The sequence below is a fragment of the Prionailurus viverrinus genome, chromosome B1, assembly GCF_022837055.1.
Source record: "Prionailurus viverrinus isolate Anna chromosome B1, UM_Priviv_1.0, whole genome shotgun sequence".
Taxonomy (NCBI): Eukaryota; Metazoa; Chordata; class Mammalia; order Carnivora; family Felidae; genus Prionailurus; species Prionailurus viverrinus.
This window is the reverse complement of record NC_062564.1, coordinates 191,305,222-191,323,323: the sequence shown is the minus strand read 5'-3', so window position 1 is coordinate 191,323,323 and position 18,102 is coordinate 191,305,222. Positions and strand designations below refer to the sequence as shown.

The window sequence follows — 18,102 nt, the reverse complement described above, 5'->3', positions numbered from 1 at the left end:
TACTTCTTTTTCTTCTGACAGCAAAAACATTATAAAATCAGCTGTTTCTATGTTGCTCACATATAAGTCAGGTAAAGTACAATTTTATGAGAAAATTTTACCTGTGGACTTCTGTCATTGATTGCATTACCTTTAGCATAATGTTATTTAAATATTTACTTTATAAAACTAGTATAATTTTCTCATACTTCTATCTCTTTTACAACCTGGAAAGAGAAACAATTTTATACGTTAAATACAGAAATCAGTGAAACATTAAAATTTAACTTCAAAACATTAATTCATTGTGTCCGATGATACTTTGCATAAACTGCTTTGCCTATGTCACGTTCAATTGTGGAGAGAAGTATTACCTGGCCTAGTTCAAGGGATAGTATTTTTACTGGAATAAAGTTAAAGCAGAAAATGCCCATTCGAATTAATATGTGCAAAAGTGATGTTAATGCATCTAATTCATGTTTGTATTCTACATGCCTGCCAAGGTGTCTGGTTCATAGTGGATGTAAAGAAATTATATGTCAAACTTTATTTACCAGCTCAGGATAATCAGACCTCATATTTAACAAATGTTTAAGAAAATGATCCTTCAGCTGTTTATTTTAATGAATGCCAGGCATCCTGTCAGGCACTGAGAATATGATGGAAAGCAAAACAGATTATTTCTCAGCCTGCAATAAATAAAGAGAAAATAATGCGGTAAATACTAAGGTTTAGAATTATTTGCTGCTTAAGAATTTTTAATAAGACAATTAATCTAGCTGGAAAGATAGTAAAATGATGACTGAGGTAAAATCTGAGGGAAAAAAGAGTTAGCTTTGGAGTGGGGGAAAGGGGGAGAAGGTGCCCCAGGCAGGAAACACCAACTATGAAGGCAATATGGCAGGAGGGGACACAGAGCATCAAATAAAACACGTGTGGTAGACCATAGGGAGAAGGGGACGCATGGAGTGAAATATTGCCATAGAGATGCAATAGATGGGGTACTAAATATTAAGATTGTGAAAGGTATTATCTTAAGGAAAAGGGGAGGCCACTAATGTGTTTTAAGCAGAGAAACATGAATATATAAATAAATATAAATATATAGAAAAAAATATATATATAACAAAAATAAGTGGCTTCAGACTACAATTGGGTAGAAAGGTAGGCAAATCCTCCCCCATATTTTGCAAAAGATATTGTGGCTCAAGGCTGTTTCCTACCCATCCACACCCCCACAAGACAGTAGATATGAAAGTTCTACCAAAGCATGGCAAGACATGAGGAACAATAGCTTCTGCTGCCATCAAAAGGCACTATTTCAGTTCATAGTGGTGGTGATGCCCACTCTTAATCACAGGGAAAACCAAGGGTTCTATTGGCCTAATGTGGTAATCGTTGAACCAAGTGTATAGGAACATGCTTGAGGCTTGACTGAGTCTGAGAAAGAAAAGACCTACCAACCACGCTTCTGACCAAATCTGAAGATGCTCACATGCACATAGAAAACTAAAAAGGGCTCAGTGGAAAGTAAAATCTAGAGTAGTTGTGATAATGATCTGAATTTTAATGAACGTTTCCACATATGCAGATATATCTCATATGCAGCGCACCAAAATCTTACCGACTTGAGGTGGGTGAGCATAACTTCTGTCCAATTATTAGTTGATGACTAAAGTATACTAACACTGGGTGTATTTTAAAAAATAAATTAAAAGAAAAACCAAGAATAATAAAAATGAACTGAGCAAAGATATCAATAACTACAAACTGAAGAGGAGACAGATTTCATAGATTTAGTCCAAGAAACTATTAAATGAAGATAAGAAAAGAAATGAAATGAAATCACAAACAAAAACCACCAACAATCTTTGTGGGGGAAAAAACCCCACAAAAAAACAGAGTTGTTACAACTACCTTATCTAAAATGTCCAGTTTCCAACAAAAAATGTTGAGATATGCAAAGAAACAAAGATGTGTGGCCTGGACCAGAAAAAAACAGTCAATACAAACTGTCACTGAGGGGATCTCAGATGTTGCACTTGGCAGACAAAGACCTAAAGACAAATATAAATGTGTTCAAAGAACTAAAGAAAAGCATATTTCAGGATTTAAAGGAAAGCATGACAACAATAAATCAAAAATAGATATGGTAAAAAAAAAGAATTATAAATTAAAATTAAGAACTAAATTAAAATTTAAGAAAGGAAAAGTACAGTAACTGAAACTAAAAATCTGTTAGTGGGATTCAACAACAGATTGAATAACTAATTAAAAATCTCCCTCAAAGAAAAGCCCAGGCCCAGATGGTTGCACTGGAAAATTCTATTCAGATATTTAAAGAATAAATGACAATCTTTCAAGAACTCTTACAGAAGAAGGGCACGCTACCTAACTCAAAACTATGACTCAGGTGTTACCCCGATAACTAAAAGTTCACAAGAAAAGAATACTACATACTAATATTCATTATGAATATATGGACAAAAATTCCATATCAAGAGTTATCACACCAAGTCCAGCAATCTACGGAAGGATTAGATGCCACAGCCAAGTGAAGCTTATTCCAGGAACGCAAGGTTGGTTGAATAACCAAAAATCCATGTATATTATATACCTTATTAGTAGAATAAAGGACAAAAATCAACATGATTATCTCAATAGTTGCAGAAAGAACATTTTAAAAATTGCAACACTCATTTATGATAAAAAGCTCCCCTCAAAATTGGAACAGAAGAGCACTTACTCAACTTGCTACAGGGCATCTTCACAGGTAACATCAAAATTATTGTTGAAAGACAATATGTTTTTTCTAATATTTGGAATAAAGGGAAGATGTCTGGTTTGTCAATGTTACTGAACATTGCTAATTAAGGTTCTAATCAGTGTGATAAGGCAATAACAAAGAGTGAGAGGGAGAGAGACAGAGAGATTCATATTGGAAAAGGAGAAGTAAAATGTTTATATGATATTGATGCTCTGAAAAAAAGTCCTAAAGAATCCATGGGGATAAGTATGGTTCCTACAAATTTCTTGCTATACACTAGCACTGAAAAACTTGAAGTCGATAAGCAAAACAGTTCTTGTTATAATAGCATCAAAGATAATAAAACTCTTAGTTATAATAGAAGATAAAATGCAAGATGCACTGAAAACTACAACACATCACTGAGAGAAATTAAAGATGATTTAAAATAAATGAAAAGGCATTTCATTTTCTGGACTGGAAGACTCAATATTTGTTAAAAGATGATTCTTTTCAGATTGATCTATAAATTTCATGCATTTTCTTTAAAAATCCCAGTAGTCTCTTCAAATGGAAATTGATAACTAAACTTTATATGGAAATTCAGAGAACTAAGAGCAGTCATAACTCTTCTGAAAGAGAAGAAAGTTGGAGAATGTACACTATCTGATCTCAAGGCATACTATATAAAAGCACAGTAATCAAGGTAGTATACTGGCACAAAGATAGGTATAGAGAACAATGAAACACAATTGTGAGTCCAAATGATGCTGAGACAATTGCAAATCTCTATGCAAAAAGAAGGAGAAGGAGGAAGGAAAGGAGGAGGAGGGGAAGAGAGAAGGAGAAAAAGGAGGAGAGAAACTTAGATCCTTAACTCACACCATATGCGAAACATTAACTCAAAATTGATTGGATACCTGAATGTAAGAGCTAAAACTATAAAACTTCTAAAAGAAAATGTAGGATAATCTTTGTGACCTTAGGTTGCTCAGTGAATCCTAAGATATGACCATGGTAAGAGAAAAATTCTACAAATTGGACTTCTTCAAAACTAAAAACTTTTGTGCCTCAAATATACCAGTAAGAAAATGCACAAACTAAAAGAAAATATCTATAAGTCATATAACTGTAAAAGATTTGTATCCACAATATATAAAGAACTCTCTCAATTTAATCATAAGTAGACCATCCACCCGATTGAAATAGACAAAATTTTGAATGGACATTTCACTAAAGACTTCACTATTGAAAGCTAGTAAGCGCATGAAAATGCTCAACAATATCAGCTATTAGAGAGACACAAATTGAAACCACAGTGAGGTACCACCACACACCAACTACAATGACTATCACCAAAAAGAGACAATACCAAGATTTGAACAGGATGCGGAAGAAATGAATCTTTTGTACATTGCTGCTTAGAATGTAAAATGATACAACCGTTTGCACAACCAGTTGGCAATTTCTTAAGTAGTTACCATTTCCATAAGATCCAGCTATTCCACACCTAATAATCTTCCCTGAAGAAAAGAAAACCTATGCTCCCAAAACAATATGTACACAAATGTTCATAGCAACATTATTCATAATAGCCAAAATTTGGAAACAATCCAAATTTCCACCATCTGGTATATGGATAGACAATATGTGGTAGTATCCCTATAAAGTAATGCTATTTATCAATAAAAAGGAATGAACTACTGATACATACTATGATATGGTAGAAACTTAAACTATTATGCGAAGTGGAAGAAGCCAAACACAAAAGACTGCGTATCGTATAACTGAATTTGGTGAAATGCCCAGAAAATGCAAATTTGTAATGACGCATAGCAGATCAGCCATTGTCTCACATTGTTAGTGAGAGTCAGGACTAAACATACACAAGTACAAGAGAGATTGGGGTTTATAGAAATATTCTAAATTGTGGTGATTGCAAAATACTCTATGAATTTACTAACAATTGTTGAATTACACAATTACAGTGGAGAACTTTTATCATATGGAAATTGTAACTTTATGAAGCTATTGAAAAATGAGTGACTACAGGGAAGAGAACTGTTTGGTAGGTGGTGGATAAAAGATTAACTACAGAGGATTAGCTAGGAATATGTTGCACAAATCCAGGTGAGATTAAATTGAAAGCACCATGTATATACATCGGTGTACAGAGGTAGAGATGGAAGTGACCTTAGAGAGCTTTGTCTTCCCACACTACTGGATTTTAAATTAAAGCTCAATACGAGTAAGCGAGTTTTCTATTTTCAAATAGCTAGTTACTGGAAGAGCTAAAACTAGATCCTAGGTCTGTTGAAATATCCAGTGTGCATTGTATAATTCATTTACTCAAAAACTGTTAAAAACTCAGCTGAAATTGTTAAAAGCAAAGTTTTCTCTTTAAAAACATTATTGCTCTTTAGAATTGGCACAAAAAAGCAAATGCTTTTGTATGAACTCTGTTAGAATGGGCTCTGAGTACATATTGAGAAAGAAAATAAAACCAGCTAAAGGTGTTTTTTTGGAACTTTAAGAAACTTGAATGCATTTTTTTTCCAAAGGAAACATAATGAATACCAATTTGTCTAAAAAAAAAGAAAACCTATTAACAGTGGAAAGTATTCAGAATGCAAGTAATTTCCTTGAAATAATAGGCAAGATGTAAGCCTGATCGTGTTTGTTCCACCTGGCAAATTAGGAAGGGAGTTTGGTGGGTGGGGGTGGGGAACAGTGATGACACATCAATGATATCAGTCAACTCAGTAACAATTTTGGCACTCAGTTTAATTTATTAGTTTTATAATGACGATTAAATCCATTTGAGGCCAAAGAAAGAGTGAGGATTCCAAAAGCCACAATTCTCCTAGGAATAAGATAAGCAAATTTTAGTTTATTTGCCCTGAATTACTGAGTTGTATTTCTAGAGGGAAAAGAGTGATCTATGCTCAACATCTCTGAAATTTCAAGGTGACAAGGTGAGCCTGTGAAACACTAGATGCCTGGAAAATCAATCCCAGGATTTCTTTTTTCCAGTGAAGCAGATGATATTTTAATAATTAACCTACCATCAAGTGACACCTACTATAATAAAAATACCTTTCTTACAATGAATACTAGAGTTTAATATACAGTGCTATTCTTATTCTATAAGCACCTACTTTGGTGAGGGTAAGTCTAGAGATTGTTAATGCTATGCTGGCTGACTGAGAGGCTTTGCATAGATTCAGATCTTCATCATAAATGTTCTTTTATTATGCTGATCATAATCCAAGTTCTCTAGATTATAGTAAACATTCCACAGGATGGAAAGATTTGAAAGCGAATCCTGGTAACATCACTAATTATCTTTGGAAGCTTAGGGAAATTGTTTTAAATCTTTGAGCCTTAGTATCTCCTACTATAAAATGGGAGCAATTAGATTTATCATCTTTATCTCAAAATACCTGTATTTGATAGTTTGGTCTAGTCTATGTTATGGTAAATTAAAACAAAATAAAATAAAATGGCCCTAGCATGTCTATGTCTGTGATTTATTTCCCACTCATATAAAGTTCAATCTAAATTGCTGGAACTATTCTACCTTGTAGCTATATTATCTGGAATATGTAGTCTCCAAGGTCACAGTAGCAGGGAATGAGAGAGAGGTGAAGGAAGCACACTACCTCTTAATTGCCTCAGTCTGGAGGTGATGCACACCATTGTCCCTCACATTTCATTTGCCAGTAGTAATCACATGGTCCCAACAAATTGCAGTGGAAGCTGGAGATGTGGGAGGCTGCTTGATGAACACTGTTATTGCTCACCATCACTGATGACTCTAATAATAATAATAATAATAATAACAATATAGCTAACATTTACTGAACATTTACCATGGGCATGATGATGTGTTAAGTGCCGAATAGCCATTATTTAATGGAATCTATTCTACAGTCCTCTCTGAAAGTACTATTATGCTTCCATGAGAAACTGGAGGTTTAATCACTTTGTGTTTTTGCCCAAGTTTACATAGTTAATAAGCATTGAAGCTGGTAGTCAGATTCAGATATGTCTGGTTCCAAAGTTTTCCCTGTAACCCACTATGCTATATATTACAGAGATCCATGAGGCAAATGTAATTCTCATAATGCCAAATGGAGTGTCATTGTTGTTTTAACTTTCCCATGGATGGTCCTTTGACCACTATGTAGGATCTAAATTCAACAGTGGTGGATTCAGGTTCAATGAATTATCATGGGGGTTAGGAGTGAGTGATTTCTCGTATAAAACTGTTGCTGGCATTGCCAGCACGCCCACCCCAACTGTCATTGACACATTACCCTATCTTGTCTCAATACTCACTCTAGGCCCAAAGCAGATCCTGGCAAATTCAACTCTATTCCCATTGTGGGAAATGGATTACATCAGGCCTTGCAAGCTACAGTGGTTGGTGCCTTGGAAAGCAAGGACTATAACGACACGTGGCATGTTGAAATCAGAAAAGAAGGAAGGAGAAAAAAGGGGCTACAAAAAGTGGGAGAGGAGAGGCACCTGGGTGGCTCAGTCAGTTAAGGGTCCGACTTTGGCTCAGGTCATGATCTCACAGCTTGTGAGTTCAAGCCTGTGTCAAGCTCTGTGCTGACAGCTCAGAGCCTGGGGCCTGCTCAGGTAGTATGTCCCTCTCTCTCTCAGCCCCTCCCCTGCTCATGCTCTTTCTCTCTCTCAAAAATAGATAAGCATTAAAAAAATTTAGAAAAGAAGTGGGACAGGTGATAAAATCAAGTGATAAAATCAAATTTGTCACTCATCTCCAAACTTCATCTTTGCTAGGCCATAAACTAAGTATCATTTTTCAGCACATATAGGGAACCAGGTGGAATAGTGATTAAATCTTCGCGAGACACCTTCTTCTGAAGTATCTTGGTGCTATAGCCTTTATTTTTTAAAAAAAAAAATTTTTTTTTCACGTTTATTTATTTTTGGGACAGAGAGAGACAGAGCATGAACGGGGGAGGGGCAGACAGAGAGGGAGACACAGAATTAGAAGCAGGCTCCAGGCTCTGAGCCATCAGCCCAGAGCCTGACACGGGGCTTGAACTCACGGACCGCGAGATCGTGACCTGGCTGAAGTCGGATGCTTAACCAACTGCGCCACCCAGGTGCCCCGGTGCTATAGCCTTTAATCTTGCCCCTAGAAAACAAGTAGAATTATAAGAGCTGATGACAGTTTTTCTTTGAGGAATGTTTTCAAAGACTAGCAATTTTTAAGTGAACGTGTTTTTATATCTGTTTTTGAAGTTAAATATTGTAGATATTGCTTATGTTAATTGAAATAAACTGGTGTCAATTGGTGTTTTACTATTATGTTTTGTCCTTTATGAAAATATAAATTCTTAACGAAAACATTTTAATACCACAATTGCAAGCCAAAGTGACAGACCAACAGGTGTTATCCTGTTGATATAGTACTTTTCAAATACAACTAGATACTATTTTAATTTCTTGATTAAAATCAGATTGGAAAATGATGTCTGCCATTTCCACCTTTCTGAATAAATACTGGCTTCTGTGTCGTTTTTCTTTTACCACATAACAACTCACATTTACACCACCAAAATGGCATCTATCTACAGAGATTACAAAACAATGTCATATGCTTTAACAATGGTATTTAATGAACATGCTGCTGCATTGAGAATGTTATAATAGAGAAAGCATACTTGCTATGATACTAAACGATCTGTAATCCAAAAAGGTAAGCTATAAATGAATAAAATATTCCTTGTTATTATTTAATGTAACTCATCCTTCCAGGCATTCTATGCACAATGCCCTTTACATAAATGGAAAGAAGAAGATGATGATAAAGCAATATCAATTTACATAAATGCTAGCCCATTAATAACTTTGCAGATCAGGTTGAGGTCAAGTATTCAGTTAAGTTCCAATATAATGATGGTTCTTTCTGCTAGAAATCTGATTCTCACCTATCCTGAAAATCAAATGATCCAATCTTGGGAATTAGTGGTGTCGCAAGCAATTAGATTAACATGTTTGTATTCTGCAGTAAAAACATTGGAAGAAAAAATGCTTTTGAAAAACATTAAAATTATATTAAATTTGATTGAATTGTAGAACCAATTCCTGAAATGTTGTTCCTAACTGACAATTCATTCTAAAAGCTTTATATTATAGAAGATATTTATAGTTAGATGAATATATGTTTACTATTGCCTAGCAGTGAGTTTTTTGTTTGTCTTTCTTCCTTTTTGATTTTTTTGTAAACAAAATGTATTTCTTTCCCTAGGCTCTGGTTGTAAATTAGCATTTGAATTCAAATGACAGCATGTTCCTTTTCTTTTCCTGTACAATTCTTGTCACAAATGTGCTGTTTTTAATGGCAAATCAGCTAATTAAAGACAGTGTGGTGAGGAAAATGAATGGAGTTAATTGAATTAGTATTAAAACACTTAGTAATTAATCACTTCTTGCATTGCAATTATTCAGAGCTTAAAATTGTTGGCAAAGCTTATTCTTATCCATATGTTTTCTCAGTATTACTAGCATTTAAAAAAAAAACACATTCTAGGCATAACCTAAATGTGCAAAAGTGTGCAAAGGAATCATGACTTCATTTCAGATTTGTGTAAATCTAACAGAATTCATAACGTTACTAGCTCGTCCTTAAGATCCTATATTTAAGTGTTAACTTTCCTGTGGAAAGTTAATAGATACTGAAAAGAGGACTCTGGGACAAAACATTAGTGCAAGTACTTGCCTTGAGTCATTACTTTCCCTTGCAACTTGTGGGCTGCTTGCTGAACACCAGCTGCTCTTCACTCTTAGCATCTCTGACTTCTAGGAAGATTTTGACCTTCAGGTCCCAGGTATTTGAATGATTTTTCTCCTTACTCACCCTGCTTGCCTGAAAAATCAACTAGTTCACATCTTGTGAACCTTCCCTCTAATTTGTGAGTCAGCCTAGCGAAAGCTTTCTAGTCTCTAATGGGTACAGCTTTCCTTTGGAAATACAGAAGTTAATGGAAGTAAGACATATATGGTATTGACAAATTGGATAATTGCGAATGGAAGACTGGCACGGACAGTTGTTTATTTAAATCACTTTCAATTCTGTTGCAGGAAAGTTTAAAATTTGGGCGTACATATCAACGAAATATGTAACATGATTTCTGTACACATTTGTGATGACATTTTTCATTCGTTCACTCACTCACTCATTCATTCAGTTAATAGTTCTATACTGGTGGGACCCAACCCTCAAGCCTAACTGAGCATCTGAAACCTCTCTTGGCTATTTTAAAATAGACATGTCCATACCTTGGAAGATTCTTCATTTGTAGGCCCACAGTAAGTCCAGACAACCATATTAATATGGTTATATAAAAGATGAAAGAATGAAAAATGCCAGAACTAAGAACCAGTATTCCAGATGTTCTTCTAGGCACTGGGAATATGAAGACCAATAAAAATGGTCCCTGTAAGATCTTACAGTCTAGAACAGTTATGAACCACTGAGTGAAATAATGATCCCTCTTACACATGGCACTGAGACTGAACAATTAACCACAGGGATATATCCAGTGGTTGAGGAAGTTTCTCCCAGAATCATCTTTATTTCTAAACTTCTGAGTTTAAAATGTAATCCAAGTACATTTGTTTTATTGTGTACACAAGAATATTGGGACTGATTAGAGGTAATAGCAAGAAAAATGCTTTCTCAATTATACCCGTAGATACTTAGAATTAATATTCAAAACCACATTTCTAAAATTTATTAGACTATGGCATATGGATGCCAGGCCCAGGTTTTATTCACCATTTTATTGTGACACCAAAACAGTAAGAGACACATAGAAAACACCCAATAAATAATTGTTGAATTAATGACTGAATGAATAATGCATCTGCAAAATGATGATTACATTGGTTATCGCTTTGCTTTGACTAAATTAATTTTGCTAATGCTCCCCCATTCTTTTAGTGAAAGTCAAGGAAACCTTTCAGTATTATAAAAGTGGTTTTCTGAATTGCTTCCCCAAATCGTGACAGTCATAATGGCTAACAGAAATAATTTTCTCACCTGCTGAGCAAAGTACCTCCCTCTTTAACAATCTGTGCAAAGTCAAATGCTATTGCTGCCAAGATGAGATTTTGAATTCCACAAATCTTGGATCCTTCTTTCTAGAATATATCCAAAACAAGGTTCACAAAACCAAGCAAAACGCTGTCAAGGCAATTACCCTGCTGCTTTCCAATCCCTGACTGTTTTAGAACGCAAATAGCATTGGGAACCAAATCCCATCAAGAATTAATTATGGAATTAGGTGAAAATGACAAGGATGATAGAGAATTTGAGCCAATTTGGAGAATTAACTGAAGAATTAAAACTACAGTAATGTGGCAACAATTGAGAGGATTTATTGTACTCACAGTATAGCTTTTGCCATGATTTGAGCACATGAGTAAACAGTGAAATGTCTGACACTCTAATTATCAGTCCTCAGACAGAAAGGTGAGGGAATGACCTATCAGGATCAACTCCCAAGAAAAATAATACCCCATGCTCATCTAATGTTGTTTGTACAGTGCTGTTATAATCTGAGCTCTGCTCTAAGCATCTTGTGAATGTTGATTTCTTCCCCACCACCCTGTGAGGTAAGTCCAGTTATTAATTCCTATTGTTTTTATGGATGAGTGACAGATCAGGAAAGTGTCAGAACCAGGATTTGAACCCAAGCTTTCTGGCTCCAATGCCTATGATTTTAACCACTATGCTAAAAAAGGAGAGTTTCAAAACACCCTATTTAGAAGTTCCTACTCTTGGCTGTACAGAGATGATAAATCAAATGTTTTATATATCATCCAGCTTTCAGAAAATTTTGTCATGTTTTCAAACTCCTCTGCCTTCTATTATGACACTGGTTCTCCATTACTGAAAAGCCAGCCTAATCAGCCTTCATTTTTCCCTCCAGAATATAGTAACGTTATTAGATCTACTGTTAATAAGGACCCACTTAAGGCTGAGATATTTGAGGCACAAATGTGCACAATAGGCTCTCAAATAAACTGCTGAGATTCCATGACTCTGTATAAACACTTAGCAGTTTCGGTGATGATGTCTTTGACAGTGTGTTAATGGTGGGAATTCTTTTCAACTGATGGCATAAATATATTTGGAAAATGTCCCTGTGTTATGGGATGTCAGCTTAGAGAAAGAACCACTAAATGAAAGCAGGAGCTTAATGGATCAGGTTGTGACTTCTGAAAAAAAAAGAAGTAAAGAATTTAACAGAAGACTAAATTCTACTTGTGTGATTGTCTCAGCTCTCTTTGAATAGCAAAATTTCAACTGCATCCAGGTAGTCAGTCACAAACCCAGTAAGAATCTTTATCTTCTTCTCAAGCCTTCTTAGACAGGCTGCTTGTCCTAAAGAACTGAAAAATCTCTCCTCTTTCCTCTTTGGATTAACCAAAATAATAGAACATGTAGGTTTATAAACTTGGCATGAGGTCTTAAAATTTGAACTTTGGTCATTCTGGTCTTCATTCCGATCATGGCCTTGGTTGTCTTCTACCGGTAAGGTGTGCCGTGTATGACTCACAGGAATTCTTTCCCTCTCGACTAACTAGGCTGCAAGCTCTTGAAAATGTGACATGACTCTGGCATCTCCCAGATGCAGTCGATAATAACCTTCACCTGCAGGCTTAGTCTGGCCAAATTCCTGAGGACTTGTGAACCTCTGATCAGCAGCAGGTTTGGCATTCGGATCTTACCTTCTTATGTTTCTTCTTTTGGCTGGATTTGTACCTTCGTGGTTTAGTTTCTGGGTTGAGTGCTCCACTGCCCCTCTGAAATGAAAATCTTTCTTGAGTCCTAGATGGCTTGCCCCTTTGCCACCTTGATTTCCTGGTTTTGCGACTCCTGGTCACTGGAATCTATGTGTGAATAGTTTAAGCTTAAAGACCATAAACACCTTAGCTCTGCCATTTCTAGACTTTTATCTTATTTATTATTTATCATGGAATGCTTGGCCACTGAAGGCAAGGGAATCCATTTGTAAATCAGGGTGTGGCTGCATGTTTAACGTTTGGTTGTGAACAGCTTTCCTGCTGTTGCCCCACTGTCCCCTTCTACCCTCCATCTTGGTGAGCTATAAGAAAGCCTACTTTCTCTCTCCTTTGGGGTCAGTTTGAAGATCAAAACTTGCTCTTCTAGAAACTCTCATTATGTAAGAAACCCTTCACAATTCCTATCTATCTATATCTCTCTACATCTGTCTCCTCTGCCCACATCTCAATTTCTCTGCCCTAATTTATGTCTCTGAAATCTCAAAACTGAATTAGTGTACCAACTTCCTAGCTAATCTCTCTGCTTTCCTTGACTCCTTAGAGCATGCCGGGACCAAGGTCCCATAAATACAAACCCAAAATGACACTCCTATTGAAAATTCTCCAATCACTCCACATTTTCTAAATATGGCCTCCTAGGCATTTCAAGGTTTGGACCTACTCATGCAGACTTACTGCCTGCTAACTTCCTCTTCACCTTTCATACTCCAGCAGCAATGAAATGCTTATATTTTGTCTATACTTCACCCTCTTTACAACATAGCACACTGCTTTTTCTTATGTTTATCTCCTCGCTAATCCTTTCCTATGCATGGACCTTTTCCTACCCCTGTCTCCACAACCTGCCTGGAAAAATTCTACTCCCACTTATCATTTAAGACTCAGATTGGAGGTCACTCTAATATCTCTGCTGTGACCCCTCTATGCTGGGTTATGTGTTTCTCTTCTGTATGCATTTCACTTATTAGATTCTGTAGCATGTTTTGTGCCTACCTTTACCATTAGACTGTGATGTCCTTTAGGGCACAGGCTATGTCTCATAAATCGCTGTAACTCCAGCACCTAGCAAAGTTCCTGACACATGGCTAATAAACTTTTATTGCACAGGGAGTCTTCAGGCTGTAAAATGATTCACAGGAGAATTAATGGAGAAGTAACATGGTCCGAGCACTCCTCTGGGAATCAGTGCTCTGTGTCATGCTGGCGAGGTCCCTTAACCTTTCTGTGCCTCCATTCTCTGAGCTGAGAAGAGACCACCTATATTTTAAAGTTCTTTCCAGCTCCATATTTCTACGAAATACAGACTCTTCATGCTGCATTTACGTTTTTGACTATAGAAATGTAACAACTCTCTTGAGATACATGGCAGACACTACACACAGAGTTAAGAAGCTATTGTGAACTAAGTCATTTAAACATGTAAGTTCCCCAGGAAATAATGTAAGTGAATGTACATTGAATAAACAAATACATTTGTGTAACTTTTTATAATCTTTAACTTTATATAATCATTTATGTATATATAAATATATAATTTTCTCGTCATTACAACTTGCTTCTGCAAACTTGGCCACTCTTTCCTTGACACTGGATTTAGAAGCTGCTTTCTTCTGTGCTGCTTCATGCTCTTTAAGGTCCAACCCAAACATTGTGCCATTTCACCTTGAAGAAATCAGCATCATATCTCTTCCTCCTCCTCATCTCTGTCCGGGAACTGCATAGGACCTTCCTTGATCTTCTCTGTCTCGTCAATGTTAGCAACGGATGAAGGTTGACAACCTTTTGCTTTTCCCAGTTGCTCTTCCATTTCTTCCTCATCTACTTTCGATTCTTCCTCTTTGTCCCTAATACCATTAGCCAGTCTGTACTCTGACCCTTCTAGTCCTTTACCCCCTTTCTGAAAGATGGACATTTTCTCAATGAAGTGAGAAAATTTCCACTTCGTCACTGGTGAGGGAGGAAGTTGTTGGCACAACTACTTTGTTACCTTAACTAACAATTCTTTGGTGATTTTTTTTCCTGCATTTTGTGAAGAAATCTTACCTGTGGTGCCAAAGCAAAACCAAGAGACAAGCCATATTCAGGTATAGATAACTTGTCCACATCAAATACTTCTTTATTCTTCATCAGATATGCTGAATGTATGTGGGGGACAAAACATCTTCGAGCCTTCTCTGTTATTTTTCTAAAAATTTTTTTTTAATGTTTATTTTTTTTTTTTGAGAGAGAGATTGACATAGTGTGAACATGGGAGGGGCAGAGAGAGAGAGGAAGACACAGAATCTGAAGCAGGCCCCAGGCTCTGAGCTGTCAGCACAGAGCCTGACGCGGGGCTCAAACCCATGAACCGTGAGATCATGACCTGAGCCGAAGTGGGATGCTTAACCGACTGAGCCACCCAGGTGCCCCATTTGAGCCTTCTCTTTTAAATCTTTATCTTTTTCTAAAAGCAATTCCAAATTTATTTTTCCTAAACATCTATAAGTTTATCTGGATTGGTTTTGATTTCCTTCACAGGCACTTTCTTCTTGAGAAGCTGCTGAACCATTCCCTTTTTCTTCTGAGAGAAGCAAAACTAATAAAGCTTTGTCATCCTCTCTGTATCTGGCCATTCTACCTTCTCTGTGGATGTGTGTTGGCATTCTTTGGACAATCAAACTGAAGAAGCCAGCTCACAGCCAGGAAGTCTAGACCTTGGCTGCAATAACAGTAGCAAAGAGCACTGCAATTCTCATGCAGACAGATTCATTATAAACTTCCATTCTGCTCATCGGCTGCTGTCAAACATGGAAGGCAAGAATAGAGGAGCCAGGATGTAGCTGGCAGGACAGTGGATACACACACAGAATCTCTTACAGCTGAAGAAAGATACAATACTTTTCCTCTTTAGGTGGCTTCTCAAAGTGGAACATAGCACATTTATTTTATTATATTTTGTTTTATTTTACTGTACCTCACAAACTATGTCATTCTGTTTCAAAGTGACCCTGGGGCTGCATTTTTCTTTTTCTTTTTTTTTCTTTAAATTTTTTAAGGTTTATTTACTTTTGAAGGAGAGAGAGACAGAGCCTGGGCCAGGGAGGGGCAGGGAGAAGGAAACACATAATCCAAAGCAGGCTCCAGGCTCTGAGCTGTCAGCACAGAGCCCAATGTGGGCTCGAACTCATGATCCACGAACTGAAGTTGATGCTTAACTGACTGAGCCACCCAGACACCCCTGTATTTTTCTTTTTCATAAACCCACATACACATATGTGAGTTTTAGTCAACAGGGTGAAAAACCCACACAAACGTCTGTGAATGTGTGTGTGTGTGTGTGTGTGTGTGTGTGTGTGTGTGGTGGAGAGAGTATATATAGTTCTGATAACCTATGTACTAAAACCAAAGCATTATTTATTTTTAAAAAGTTTTTTTTCTAGAATTTACTGAGTGTCAAGACTTTCATTATATTCAGTGGGCAGTCTAATCATTAGTAACAACTATATCAAAATTATCAATGAAGTTATATTTTTCCATACCACTAAATACTTATTTCTTCAGCATCTGGGGAACTTTCTAACTCATTTCTCTATGTTTCTGGTAGAATATAAGTTCTGGAAATTCACCATTTTACTTAAAATTCTGGCCCTGCATTTCCTACTTCTGTGGCAAGATATCTGACTTTCCTGTAGCTTAGATTCCTCTTCTATAAAATGGAGATTAATATTAGAGAAACTACACATAGATCAGGGTAGGTATACCATATGAATTACTACATGCAACATGAAACAAAAATATAAAAAAATTAAACAAATTAGAATTGCCTATCATACATAATATACTCAAAATATTATTTTAGTAGATTCTTGCTAAATATATGGGGGATAACATGAAGGTGATAAGCATCTAGACAATAAGAATCAAGGAGATAAGCCATATAAACAAAAAGTCTACTAAGAGGAAAAAATGATGCCCTTATGGAGAGGTTAAATGTATTATAAAGATTCAAAGTTGAGATATATCACTGACATTGAAATTTTTCTAAAAATGCATTATTGCTTAGCCAAACAAACCTACTACGTTATATATTGTGCCTCATGCTGGAAATAGAATGGGAACAAAACATCTAGTTCATTTCCTTGTGATACTTAGAGAAGATATACACTGAATAATTTTTTTGCATTTATGAAATTTAGAATGATAAAGTTTTATATCCTATATAAACACATAAAATATAAATCTAATTTAATCTGTGTGGAAGACAGGGAAGATATTACGGAGGAAGTAACTTTTCTGACTGAAACCTGTAAGTAAATTGTTACTGAGTGCAGTAAGAGGTGGGTAGGAGGAGTAATGGAAGAAAAAAAAAAGTTTATTAAAATCAATAAGATTAGTAAAAAGTAACTCCTAAAAAGCCAAAACCAAAAAACAAACCTGACCCCATATCAAAAGTCTTTCCATGCTTTTGGGGATCATCCTTACCACTGTATCAGAAAATTATCATAGGGATGCTGGGGTAACTCAGTCAGTTAAGCATCCAACTTTGGCTCAGGTCATGGTCTTAATGTTTGTGGGTTCGAGCTCCACCTTGGGCTCTGTGCTGACAGCTCAGATCCTGGAACCTGCTTCCGATTCTGTGTCTCCCACTCTCTCTGCCCTTCCCCTGCTTGAGTTCTTCCTCTCAAAAAAAAAAAAAATAAAAACATTAAAAATTAAAAATAAAAATAAAAAATATACAAAATAAAATATATTTTATTTATATAAAATATAAAAATAGAAAATTACCATGAATAGCTAATGCAATCAAACTTTATACAATGATAACAACATAAATATTCATATCAAAATTTTAAAATAATTATCCTACACAGTTTCTCATTTAAATTTGACAGTTACTAGATGACTTCCATATGAATGTTTTCATTTTACTAAAAAGCTGAATGGTGTGTAAAGCTGAATGGTGTGTGCAAAGCCACACAGCTGATATTTTCAGAAGTAATGTGATCAAACTCTAGCTACTGAAGGGTATGCATTACAGAGAGACCTGGCCTCTTTGTACTGATCAGGGCTCAATCTGTAAAGTGAATGGTGGGAAAAGCTGCTCATTCAACAAATACCTGATATTTACCTACCAAGCACCAGCCACTGGCTTAGGTGTTAGGGATAAAGTAGTGAACAATATAAGATACAGTCCTGTCTTTGTGGAATTTATCTTCTAGAGGTGAGAGGCAGAAATTATACAGGATTCATGGACAAAATATGTAGTATGTTGGTGGTAGTGAGGACTCAGAACAAAAATAAAACAAGAAAAAGGGATAAGGAACATCAAGAGAAATCTTGGAGGGGTTATAGAAAGCCTCACTAGAATGGTAACATTTGATTAAAGCCCTGTGGGAGAGGAGGGATAGAGTCCCACTGAGATCTCAGAGATGGGTTTTCCAAGTAAAGACAATGAATGTGCAAAGACCGTAGGCAGGAGGTGTCTGAGGCCAGGTATGTGTTTGTGGAACAAGGAAATCAGTGTGTTTAGAAGAGAAGGAACACCGGGA

General features: G+C 36.2%; 1 pseudogene; it reads right to left on the bottom strand.

The window, feature by feature from the left end:
- Positions 1-12,599: 12,599 nt before the first annotated feature.
- The window catches only part of LOC125164911 (probable ATP-dependent RNA helicase DDX10), a 35,152-nt pseudogene continuing 29,649 nt past the window's right edge, over positions 12,600-18,102 (bottom strand).